Source organism: Gambusia affinis, linkage group LG15 (assembly GCF_019740435.1).
Source record: "Gambusia affinis linkage group LG15, SWU_Gaff_1.0, whole genome shotgun sequence".
Classification (NCBI taxonomy): Eukaryota; Metazoa; Chordata; class Actinopteri; order Cyprinodontiformes; family Poeciliidae; genus Gambusia; species Gambusia affinis.
Window position 1 is genome coordinate 4,316,270 of NC_057882.1, and position 13,348 is coordinate 4,329,617.

Below are 13,348 nucleotides of genomic sequence, written 5' to 3' on the forward strand. Positions count from 1 at the left end.
AACCACGAGAATCAACTCATTTAAAGTTAAAACTCAGTTTCACGTAAATAAAAAAAGACGGTAACAGAAATCTTTGACTTTGAAACTGAAGCATTCAAGATTGGTATCAAGCTAATTTTCTATTTGCAGCTCCACTAAGCTTTTTGATGAGCAAGAGACATGAAAACAAACCTTTTCCTTGGCCTTTTTCCATTTTTCCTCTTGCTTTTCTCTGTCACTGCAACATTTTTGAAACATTGTTTTGCTTACTTTGATGCACTGCAGCACACATTACCGGTGAAGCATGACCAAACGCGGCCACAAGGAGGCACCCAAGATAATAAATTTTTTCTTTTTGCCCATATAACAAAATGATTTCTACATGTTCAAATTTATTGAATTGTACAACAAATTACCAACTTTATGCGGAAATTGTGTGTTTTTTATTAACAACAAAGAAGACACTGGTTGATAGCAGCTCACTGCGGCTGAGTAGTGTCCAGTGTTATGGTGCATAACACCGGCAAGACAAAAATCTTTGTTTCCCCATTGCGTACGATCCTCAATCTGGCCGGGTAAAGAAGGGAGTACTGGATGCCTGCCTCCCGCAATCGTCGCTTTACCGCATCGAATCCTTTCCGCCTGCGCATGGTGTCTGCCGAGAAATCCTGGAAGAACATGATCTTAGAGTTCTGATACATCAGGGGCTGGTCTCCGCTCCCCGCACGGCTTCGAGAACCTGCTGTTGATCTCGGTAGTTATGAAATCTGAGCAGCACCGGTCTTGGTCTCTGTGTAGGCCCGGGCTGTGGAGCCAGTGTGCGGTGCGCCCTCTCGAGCTTGATCCGGTCTTGTGCGAAATTCTGTTCCCCTGTGAATATCTGAGCTGTGTGAAGCTGACACCCCACCCACGTCAAAAAATTCAGCAAATAGTCTGAATGGTTAGTGCTCCGTTTGTGCAGGTTTGTGCCGTTAAAATTTTCGTTTGTGCAGTTTTGGTTTCTGAGATATTAAAAGTTATTTTTTAGGTCATCTAGAGTTCACCATCCCCCCATATCGCTCCAAAACAAACCAAAGTGGGCTAGTTCGTTAGTGCTCCGTTTGTGCAGGTTTGTGCCGTTGAAATTTTCGTTTGTGCAGCTTTCCTCTTTGAGATATTAAAAGTTATAATTTTGGCCGATGACGTCACCATCCCCCCATATCGCTCCAAAACAAACCAAAGTGGGCTAGTTCGTTAGTGCTCCGTTTGTGCAGGTTTGTGCCGTTAAAATTTTCGTTTGTGCAGCTTTCGTCTTTGAGATATTAACAGTTATAATTTTGGCCGATGACGTCACCATCCCCCCATATCGCTCCAAAACAAACCAAAGTGGGCTAGTTCGTTAGTGCTCCGTTTGTGCAGGTTTGTGCCGTTGAAATTTTCGTTTGTGCAATTTTGGTTCCTGAGATATTAAAAATTATTTTTTAGGTCATCTAGAGTTCACCATCCCCCCATATCGCTCCAAAACAAACCAAAGTGGGCTAGTTCGTTAGTGCTCCGTTTGTGCAGGTTTGTGCAGTTGAAATTTTCGTTTGTGCAGCTTTCGTCTTTGAGATATTAAAAGTTATAATTTTGGCCGATGACGTCACCATCCCCCCATATGCTCCAAAACAAACCAAAGTGGGCTAGTTCGTTAGTGCTCCGTTTGTGCAGGTTTGTGCAGTTGAAATTTTCGTTTGTGCAGTTTTCGTCTTTGAGATATTAAAAGTTATAATTTTGGCCGATGACGTCATCCGCCCCCATTTTGCTCCAAACAAGAAATTTTTTGCTTTACCGCTATTATGTCGCCACCACCAACTGGTATGTAAGATGGACCACAATGTCACCCAAGGATTATATTATACAAATGACTAGATTTGATTTTACTTTATTTGGCGCTTTCAGAGTTTAAGATTCAGCTGAATGTGACTGGTTATGATTATCCCCTAATTATACCCAATTAGGGGACAATTAATTTCACCTGCTGTAGGCTGTGCTTTCTGTTTTAGTTCTTCGTCTTCCAGCACATTCCTGTCATGTAAGTCTTGTTTTCTGTGTCGTTTTTATGCAATTGATGTTGCTATGTTTTGGTAGAAAAGGTATTATAAATCGTGTATACAGTTAGAGTAAGACAATATTTCTGGTAATTGTCTTTTTGTTTTTTTATGAAGTTGCATGTGCCTCTTGGTTTGCTATTGACACACCCAAATATCTGTAGTGTGAGGCAAAGGGTTTCTATCCTAATTGAGAAGTAATGAACCATGAAAGTAACTGTTTTGAAAATGCAATTTAATTATACAGTCAAATAAGAAACTGTGATTTGAACAATGAACTTTAACAATTTAAACAACAACAAACAGTGCCTTCATAATCTGAAATTTCTCCTGTCTTGAGTAGAAAACTTCTTTCATTTGAGATTTAGGCAGAGCTCAAAACTGTTGAAAGTCAAAATATGGAACATTTGTCATAATATGGAAGCCCATTTCCGCCATTAAAGAAAAAATAAGACCAACTTGAAGTCATAATTTCAACTTTTAAAGTCAAAGTTATGACTGTCATAATTTTGAAATTCAAAGTCATAATTTCTACTGTGAAAGTCATGATTTCGAATCTCATAATTATGACTTTTAAAGTCAAAATTATGACTTCCTGTTGGTCTTTTATTTTTTCCTTCATGGTGGAAATGGGCTTCCATAATAACTTGCAAAAAGGAAAAAAATAAATTCTGGTCAGGAGTATGTAAACATGGCATGAAACTTTTTGCCTTTGGTCTGGTCTTCAAACTTTCTCGCCCTTTTTTTCCCCCTCACAGATCTGCTGTGTATAACACTGCATGTGGCAGTATTTTCTTCTTTTCAGACACTGTCTTCACAACATTTGCCAGGTAATCAAAAAGCTCCCACACAAATGGAGCTCTCCGGCAGTATGCAGTGTAATGTCCCAGTCCATCTTTGGTCAAGCTTCCCCTGAAAGCGACGACTGCTCTCAAAGTAAATTTTTTTCCTTGCAGAACCATAGTGGAGGGAAATTCACTCAAAGCAAATTCAGTTGAATTTGGAAGGTCTGTGTCAATCCATGCTATTTCTCGGATACTGTAGTTGTGAGTAACGGTTCCTGCACAGAGAGCATTTCCTGAAGTGCTGGCTCCTGTTTTTAATTCTGCTGGACATTCTGATTCATTCTGCAGTGGTCTGAGGCAGGGAGACTGTGGAAGGAAGAGTCCTTTTTCTATGGAAGTGTGAAGCTGAGCCATACCAGAATTCTTCAGGACAGAAATGTCTGGTGAAACAAATGGTACTTCCCTGGTCATTCCTTTTTTTTAGGTGGCAGTATTGTGAAGAGCAGTGTTTTGAGAGGTAAACACTTGACACATTTCTCATTGTCTTCCCAATAATGGTGGCAATATTGCACTGTGCATCGATTTGGTGAGTGCCAGACCTTAACTGTGTTTTTGCAAACATTGAACTAAGCAGATCTGCCCTCTGGAAGTATGTCCTTGGGTTCACACCATCTGTAGTTATGGATTTCACCAGCTGCAGGAGAGGGTTGTCACTGTTATTCATGACAACATTTTGCAATGCAGAGCTGTCACAGAAAGTACAGCATAAGCACTGACAAAAGGCATCAAAGGAGCAGGTGTTTAACACAGAGATTGACAGTTTACCAACTTTAACAGGCTGATGCATGTTTCCATTTTTTAATAGTCCCACTTTCACTCTTTTGGTCCCAGATGATGAATCTGCATGGAGCCATTCAGTGCAGGAACTCAAGTATGAAGTCCTCTTCCTCTTTTTGGGTGGAAGAATTTGTCCTCTCCAGTTTTCAACCACGTTTTCATCTGCTGTGGAAAGGTTTTTGGCGGGATCAGATTCCATTAAATCGCTAGAATCCATTTTTGTTTTTTCTTCAGCATTGTGTATAATTACTGACGCAGGATTAGCTTCTGCAACGTCTGCTGATGTAACTTGTTCCTCCTCTCTTTTTGCTTTGGCAGAGCAAATCCGCATATTTCCTTCGATGAAGGAAAGGTGCCGAGAAATGAAGCGATCCACTCGAATGGGCAAGTTCTCATGTTTGAACAGGCCATGTTTTATATTTTTGAATTCGGCTTCAACATTGGCTGAGCTTGCTGTGAGACTGGTGCTTTTGAAGAGGGGAACCATTATTCCTGTCCACAGTGGTAAGTAACTTGCAAGTCTTATAATGTGTGGCACAATCTCAGGGAGGAAATGAATGTTATCCCTATCCCCATTGGCTGCAGCATGTGTCCTGCTCTCCTCACAAATGTTTGACACCCAGTCTCGTAGGTCAGTCTGATAAAATCCTCTAAATACAATCTCTGACTTGGACTAGTCATTATGTGACTAAATCATAAGAGAACCCCGTCACAGGGACTAAATACACAAGGGAGAAATCAAGGGGAAACCAGAGACGGCTGGAGACAATCAAGGGGTCGGTGGGACGACACGGAGACTCAACTGAACACAGAAACCTAAATTAACACCAAGAAAAACCAAATCCTCACAGCTGGTGTCACACTTGGTGACTGTCTGATGTTTTTCTGATGTAAAGCACTTTGAACCGCCGTGTTGCTGAAATGTTCCACACTAAGAAGCTTGACTCGACCACGGAGTTGTTCCAGACGTCTTGGATTCTTCCCCAGATTTGTGCTATGACTCCATCTGCTCTCAGAGGTCAGAGGTCATCTGATGGTTTCTAATCTGACTTTCTTCATCAGCTGAGATACTTTCTGTAGACACCAGGGTTTCTCCACATCCTGTTCAGTCTGCTGATCGTTTCCATAGCAACGATCAGAAGCAAGATGGATAAAAAGCCTGATCTACGTAAGACAGCAGCTTCATCTGGAATGTGAGGGAACTTCTTTCTCTCCGCTTGTTTTTTATCACTATGGCGCCAACAGTTGGTGCTTTCAGTGACATTTATATCAATAATAATAACAAGCATGCAAATAAATTGTCTTGTCGTCCTTTTGTTGTAGCAAAAACAAAGATGCTGTCAGGATCTGGGGTTATTTGAGTTTGGTTTGAGGTTCCAGACCTCTAGTCTACCTGAGAGAAAGGCAAATTTATATCTTTGCACTTGATTAAACTAAATGGGGAGATGTGTTAGGATGCTTTTAATCTCTGAAAAGCAATAAAGGTTTTGACTGTCAAAGTGTTTGTGTATAATATTTACTGTTGGTTATAATTACTGTACTTCCCTTCGTAGAACCAAACCTGCACAAACCCAGGCGGACATGAAGATAAAACCTCAGTTGGTCCCAGCGATGGACAGCAGGTTCAGCCCAACCAGAGGCTGCAGAAAAAACACCGTTGTGACAAGTGTCTGAAACATTTCAGATTGAAGACTTATCTCAAAATTCATCAACGCATTCACACTGGAGAGAAGCGCTATCTCTGTGACCAGTGTGGAAAAACTTTCATTCACAAGAGTAATTTTAACATTCATCTGCGAATCCACACTGGTGAAAAGCCTTATAGCTGCAGTCAGTGTGAGAAGAGATTCAGACAACGGTCAACGCTGCAGAGTCATCAGCGAATCCACACTGGTGAAAAACCTTATAGCTGCAGTCAGTGTGAGAAGAGATTCAGACAACGGTCAACGCTGAAGAGTCATCAGCGAATCCACACTGGTGAAAAACCTTATAGCTGCAGTCAGTGTGAGAAGAGATTCATACGATCCTCACAACTGAAGAGTCATCAGCGAATCCACACTGGATAAAAAGCCTGATCTACGTAAGACAGCAGCTTCATCTGGAATGTGAGGGAACTTCTTTCTCTCCGCTTGTTTTTTATCACTATGGCGCCAACAGTTGGTGCTTTCAGTGACATTTATATCAATAATAATAACAAGCATGCAAATAAATTGTCTTGTCGTCCTTTTGTTGTAGCAAAAACAAAGATGCTGTCAGGATCTGGGGTTATTTGAGTTTGGTTTTGGAATTTTGTCATTTTTGGTGTTCCTTAGATGTTTCTATTTTTGTCTTGTTTTCCACTTCTGTTCTTCCTTAAAGTAATTAAATAAAGTTTATTTAAAAAGTACCTGTCACAGACATAAAATCAAAATAGAAATCAGCCTTAAAGCAACAGAAAACATAAAACCAACATAAGAAACTCAGTAAAATCAAGAGATAAAAGCCTGGGAAAATAAAATGTTTTAGTTGCTTTTTAAAAACCTCCAGAGTCAGAAAAACGGAACTGCAAGTGTAAACTGTTCCACCGCCAGCGACTGAAAGGCCCCCGTTAGTTTTTAACCGTTTTAATGGAACAACCAAAACATTCAGAGTTTCAGAACGAAGAACATGAGCAGCAGAATATTTAGTTAAAAACTGACAAAGGTAATCAGGAGCCGGCTCTTGTAATGTTCTGTATGTCAGCAGAAGTACTTTAAAACAAATCTTAAAATCACCTGGAAGCCAGTGGAGTGAAAATGGAACAGGAGAGATACGACAGAATTTATTGGATTTAGTGAGAAGTCTGGCTGCTGCGTTCTGTATTGATTGCAAAGGTGAAACTGAGGATTCATCCAGGCAGTAATAAAGGGCATTACAGTATTCCAGAGGAGATGACATAAAAGCATGAAGGATTTTCTCCAGGTCAACTCTGGAGAGCATTTGTCTAATTTTAGAAATGTTTCTGAAATGAAAGAAATAAGAACGGGAAACAGCCTGCATGTGAGTCGAAGCCATTTGATTCATCATAATCATCCAAACAGGAACCCGAACTGGGAATGCATATCATATTAATACATGACTGTGCTGCATAAACTCCTGTACCTAAGTGGTCCATAAAGGATCAATTTGAACTGGAAGAAATGAAGGAAACAAGATGTGGAAATGATATTCATGACGGCTTGTGTTCACAGCAGGAATGTGTGTATTTTATCAGCTGTCATCTCATTTATGGTTTGTTTAAATCACTTTTTATATGGATATATTTTAAAGGATATTTTAGCTGACCAAACCACACACAAGAAAATCACTAATAATCTTTATCTTATTTTCTAGCCTGCATTTAGTGCTTAGTGAAATTTAAACATGTCCTTCAAAATTTTGGAAGAAATATAACCTGATTGGAATCAGATTTATTTTATAAATTGAATTTATGACACTGAAGTTTTATCTTGTGTAATTTTGTCAATGTTTTTTTTTTTATTCCTACACTTTAAATTCACTGCAAAAAATTCACCTGCAGAAATGTGCCTTCAAAAATTAACCTGAAAACCTGAAATAAAATTTTAAAAATTACATTTTTCAAGAAACATTTGCGGGAGAATTTTTTTTTTTTTTTTTTTTGTGCATTTAGAGTAAAAAATATATATTGATAATTTCACAGAATAGATTCAGGGTTGTAATTTTGATGTGTAAAAAATGAGATTACATTTCTTCCATATAAAACCTAACAGCTAAATTATGACAGAAAACGTGAATAATGTTCCTAAACATTTTTCTACATTTTTTTATTTTTCAATACTTTTCAAGTGTTTGGCTTGTGTGAATGGTAATAATAAAGAGCAATAAATGTAGCGTCCCGGTTGAATAAGATGGTCTCTTAAACTGATGGTTCACAGTCCTTTATTGAACAGCCTTTTATTGTGAACTCACCGTAAGAGCTACAAAATATACAAATAAAATAACGTTAGCACTCAAACAGTGTTGTTCTGACCTTAACATATAAATCTTTTACCTTCTGTGCTAAAATTATGTTTTACAATAAATGTATTTATTAAAATCCAAAATCCCTGTCATGAAATAAAATGCAACGTATTTCAACTGTTGACGGTTGACCATAAAAATCAGCACCATCTAGTGGCAAAACACAACCGTCATACCCAATAGAGAAATACACGTTCGCAGGAAAAATAAACATATATACACGACAACACACTCACCTTGTTCCCTCATCAACCAAGCGCCAACCAACCGATTGTCACCCTGAATCACACCCCAACTATCTCCCCTTCACTCCGACTCGTTCATGTCAACTTTCTCTGCCCCAACGGCCGCGCTACTTCTACCGTTTTGCGTCAGTCACCTTACCATTCCAAGCCCTTTCAAAATAAAAGCATCGACTATCATGTCAACAAATACATGACATGAGGAGACACAAAATATTAGAAAAGTCATTTACAATAAATGTTAAAATAAACCAGATTAAGAACCTCCCTACTCACTGGAGACTTTCTCTGTGAGCCAGAGGAACGGTTGGTTGTAAAAATATTAGGCTATATATTATAAATATTCTATTAACGGATGTTCACAGGTTCTTATCAATTTAAATTATTTTGGTGCTTTTAAGTTTTAATAAAATGGACCTTACCAGAGGGGCCGCTTTTCATTGGCTGATGCCCATTCTACGTGGTCACGTGGGTGGCCGTCTCACAAACACAAGCTTCCCGTTAGCTAAGTACAGCATAATAGCAGTACTGATACAACGTCTACACCTTGAAGCCTGTCTGCTACACAGTCTTACGTTAGCTAAACAGATCAATATGCAACGTGTACTGTGACTAGAAACTGCGACACGTTGGACCGGGTCCTGCAAAAAACAGGACATTTCCTCACTTTCTAAAAATATCCCGAGACGCCCGGGACAGGGCGTGAAATACGGACATTATCCCGGGAAATACGGACGTTTGGTCACCCTAGCAGAAAAGGCTTTGGACTAAACTGTTACTCGTGTTAGCCACTCTAGCACTAAGTACAGCTGGTCAATCAGCCATCGCTGTGTTCAGGGAAGCGCTGATTAATAATCCAGAAATAAATATCAAGCCTGGAAACTTGATGTTGTAACGGACCGAATGTTTTGTTTTTAACGTAATCTTTGCTCGTCTTGCGGGGTGCAGGCGATTGATACGGTAACAAGTGTGCTTAAACTACAAAGAGAGACAGACTAAAAAGGTACGAATGGTTTTGAGTTGATCACCTGTTCGGGTTATTTTACCTTTGCTGTGGCGTATTACAGCCGCTGTAGTTTCTAAACGTTGGACTAATTGCCTCGTTTGTTTGTGAGTATACGTCATTCATAACAAACATCAAATAAAACAAATAGATTTCATAAAATTTTAACAAACAAATGGCGTCTTTACCTTAACAGAGCTCTATGGTTCCTCTTATCAGTCTGTAGCTTCTCATATTGAGGTCATCAAACCAAATTTCAGATCTACCGTAACTGACTGACTGACACCTGCTGGCCTCAGGTTTGCAACCAGCTTGTGACTGAAAAACCAGTAACCTCCTCCCAGATGATGACATGAACTTGTTATTTCCTCTGTCTATTGTAGTAGATGATATATTGTGAAAATCCGGTAGAAATGATGCACTAATGGAGTCATGTTTACATAGAAATAATGCGCTACGAGGCTTTGCTTGTGAGACTTGCGGTCACGTGGGTCGGTTGTGGGCGGAGCTTGGTAAGGTCCATAGTCTAAGAAGTCGACCCAATGGTTCTTGAAACAGGGAAAACTTGGTCAACATGGTCAAAAGTTTGGAAGTTGAAGCAAGGACATAAATCCCATCTCATTACTGGGGGGATCATAAACAGGAACATTTCTTAAGCCCAAAGTTAAAGTTTAATGTGACATAAAATATGGTTAAAAATAATATTCTTGTGTTTGCACCTTAGGACCTACATGTAAGTAGCAATCCATAACAAATGTGATCCACTGAACTCAAACTAAGATTCAAATGTTATTTAGATACTAGTTTGGTTCAGGGTCACCGATCTAAATTAAAACAAGTTTTAATGAGTGACTCCACTTAATAAAATTCCTCATAAATGTTGATTTATTACAGTGGCTCTTAATACAAGTTATGTGTTATTTAAAGTATAGCGTCAGTTGCTTGAAAAGTTTTTTGTGGGGCGGGTCGGAGGTTGTTCTGGATGGCTGAGAACCCAAACATGTAGAAACTGAATATCTGGGAGTATCATAACTTGAACTTATGGCTCAGCGGCAGAGTTTTCTGGAAAACATTTAGATTTTATTTTGTGGTTTTAAAGGCTCTACGTTGAAGACGATAAGAAATAAAGGCAAACTTTATTTATTGTTTTTCCTCTGCTCTCTGATCCCTCACTGAACTAGTGCTAACGCTCCACTTTCAAACTCTTCTCATTAAAGTGAGAGTTAGAGAGCTGAATGTAATTGAAATATTGGATACCTTGGACAGAAAAAAAGCTAAGCTCTTTTTTATGGATAAAGTGGACTTGAAGAGTTGGCTTGTTGTTTTCCCCGAACAAAAGGTAAGAAATGTTTTACTTGATTTGAATTTACACAGAAATATAAATCTGGAAAGTAATGCGTACTGATAGCGATGTACCAGTGAACTTTTCCTTAGTGCTAAAGTCATGCTAAGCTAGCTAAACGTTAGCTGAATGTTGGCCGATTTTACAGTTTGAAGGCATTATCTTGAGTCCTACAGTTCCCAAAACAATTTAGTGTGGATACTTCACTACTGAAACTTTACCTGGGCTATTTTTTATGGAGGGACAACAGACGGCAGCTGTTTTTTCAGTCAAAATCAAAGTTGAGGACCGTTATAATAAAACGGCCATTTCTCCACCCTCCCTCCATGTCTGCAGTGCGTGCAAATATGTGAGCTGCTATTATGATGACGTTCTTCCAGTTTAAAAATATAAATTGGTTGGTTCCGGAAGATGGCGGCCTAGCAAGCGGTCGACTTCGTTGAGCTGAGCACCATATATTTTATATCTGAGCAGAATACCACCCTCTTACTAGACTATCCAACTAAATGTGGTAATACAACGCTGATAAACGCTCTTCCGACTCACTCCAGCACAATGCCGCCCAAAATCCTAAAGAAAACTAACAAAACCTGCGAAGTAGAGTCTCAACTGGCTGACACAGGTAACATGGCTAACACGGAGCTAGCTGCTAAGCTACCAGCGGCTGGTGGGGCCACCACACTCGATCCTGCTCTCCGCCAAGTTATTGAGGAAATCACTGGGAACATTTCATTAGTTATTTCCCAGAAAGTAGACACTCTGACTGAAATGCTTAAGAGCCAGGCCACGGAGATAAAGGAGCTGGCCCGACGCACTACAGACGCGGAGGACGCCCTGGACCAGGCTACGGCCCGCATAAAAAAGTTGGAGAAAGAGGCCCTCACTATGGCACAACGAATTGATGATATTGAAAACAGAGGCAGGAGAAAGAACATTCGGGTGCTTGGTTTAAAAGAGGGCATAGAAGCTGGCCCTGGAGCCCTAAAATTTTTTGAAAAATGGCTGCCCGAATTTCTACAAATCGAAACCAAGAACGGCCGGTCTTGTGCGAAATTCTGTTCCCCTGTGAAAATCTGTTCCCCCTGTGTCGGGAGCGCGCATCGCAGCCAGAGAGGCGGATCTGAACATTTTCACGGCGCTTCTGATCGATTTCTCGGTAAAACAACTCATATAATTATGTCAAGGTTGTAACATTCAGTTTAATCGACAGCTGTTGTTTACAAAATTGTAAAGTAATTAAATAAACGAGGTCTTTTTACGCTGTTTTGTGTTATTTTAAACGCCAAGAGAATCGGTCTTTCTTCAACCTTTGTCACTTCAGCTTGACAGAAATAAAAGTCAGTCACCAAACACAATTTTTCAATACGTAGTGTGTATTTATAGTTTTTCATTGCTGATATAAGAGGATGGTAGCTGGCTGATAGCAAGGCACAAAAATTAAGACTTCCTGAAAAGATGAGTGTAGACTTTCTGGTAAATCTTGTTCTAATGTAAAATATGACAGATTACTGGATTGAGGAAATTTCTAGTATACTACATGCTACCACACATAACAATTTTTGAGAATTTGGAAACAGTTGCTCATTATTCCCCAGTTATGGGAGAATGAGAGGAGAGATTGGATATTTCAGCTGCCTGAAATAATCCGTTCCCCCTCCATAAAATGAGAAAATATTTTACTGTGCTTATTCCTTTCATCATCAACAATAAATCATGTGAATTTGGTAATACTTACTCTTTATTTGACAAAGTTATGAGGGGGGAACCAAATATTTTAGCTGTTTTCGCCACCTGAAATAATCCGTTCCCCCTCCATAAAATGGGAACAAATTAACTTACCAGAAAATCTTTTACTGTGCTTATTCCTCTCATCATCAACAACAAATCATGTAAGTTTCGTACCATTTGCTCTAAATTTGACAAAGTTATGAGGGGGGAACCATATATTTTAGCCACCTAAAATAATCCGTTCCCCCTCCATAAAATGGAGTGAATGAGAATGAGTGTGTTGTCGTGTATATATGTTTATTTTTCCTGCGAACGTGTATTTCTCTATTGGGTATGACGGTTGTGTTTTGCCACTAGATGGTGCTGATTTTTATGGTCAACCGTCAACAGTTGAAATACGTTGCATTTTATTTCATGACAGGGATTTTGGATTTTAATAAATACATTTATTGTAAAACATAATTTTAGCACAGAAGGTAAAAGATTTATATGTTAAGGTCAGAACAACACTGTTTGAGTGCTAACGTTATTTTATTTGTATATTTTGTAGCTCTTACGGTGAGTTCACAATAAAAGGCTGTTCAATAAAGGACTGTGAACCATCAGTTTAAGAGACCATCTTATTCAACCGGGACGCTACATTTATTGCTCTTTATTATTACCATTCACACAAGCCAAACACTTGAAAAGTATTGAAAAATAAAAAAATGTAGAAAAATGTTTAGGAACATTATTCACGTTTTCTGTCATAATTTAGCTGTTAGGTTTTATATGGAAGAAATGTAATCTCATTTTTTACACATCAAAATTACAACCCTGAATCTATTCTGTGAAATTATCAATATATATTTTTTACTCTAAATGCACAAAAAAAAAAAAATTCTCCCGCAAATGTTTCTTGAAAAATGTAATTTTTAAAATTTTATTTCAGGTTTTCAGGTTAATTTTTGAAGGCACATTTCTGCAGGTGAATTTTTTGCAGTGAATTTAAAGTGTAGGAATAAAAAAAAAACATTGACAAAATTACACAAGATAAAACTTCAGTGTCATAAATTCAATTTATAAAATAAATCTGATTCCAATCAGGTTATATTTCTTCCAAAATTTTGAAGGACATGTTTAAATTTCACTAAGCACTAAATGCAGGCTAGAAAATAAGATAAAGATTATTAGTGATTTTCTTGTGTGTGGTTTGGTCAGCTAAAATATCCTTTAAAATATATCCATATAAAAAGTGATTTAAACAAACCATAAATGAGATGACAGCTGATAAAATACACACATTCCTGCTGTGAACACAAGCCGTCATGAATATCATTTCCACATCTTGTTTCCTTCATTTCTTCCAGTTCAAATTGATCCTT

The 13,348-nt window shown here is 38.6% G+C and overlaps 1 long non-coding RNA gene across 1 annotated transcript; it reads left to right on the plus strand.

The window, feature by feature from the left end:
* The first annotated feature begins 3,396 nt into the window (after positions 1-3,396).
* LOC122845042 lies at positions 3,397-5,880 on the plus strand. Its single transcript, XR_006372970.1, has 2 exons — positions 3,397-4,863; positions 5,224-5,880. It is a non-coding gene; the product is annotated as an uncharacterized LOC122845042 (long non-coding RNA).
* The last annotated feature ends 7,468 nt before the right edge of the window (positions 5,881-13,348 follow it).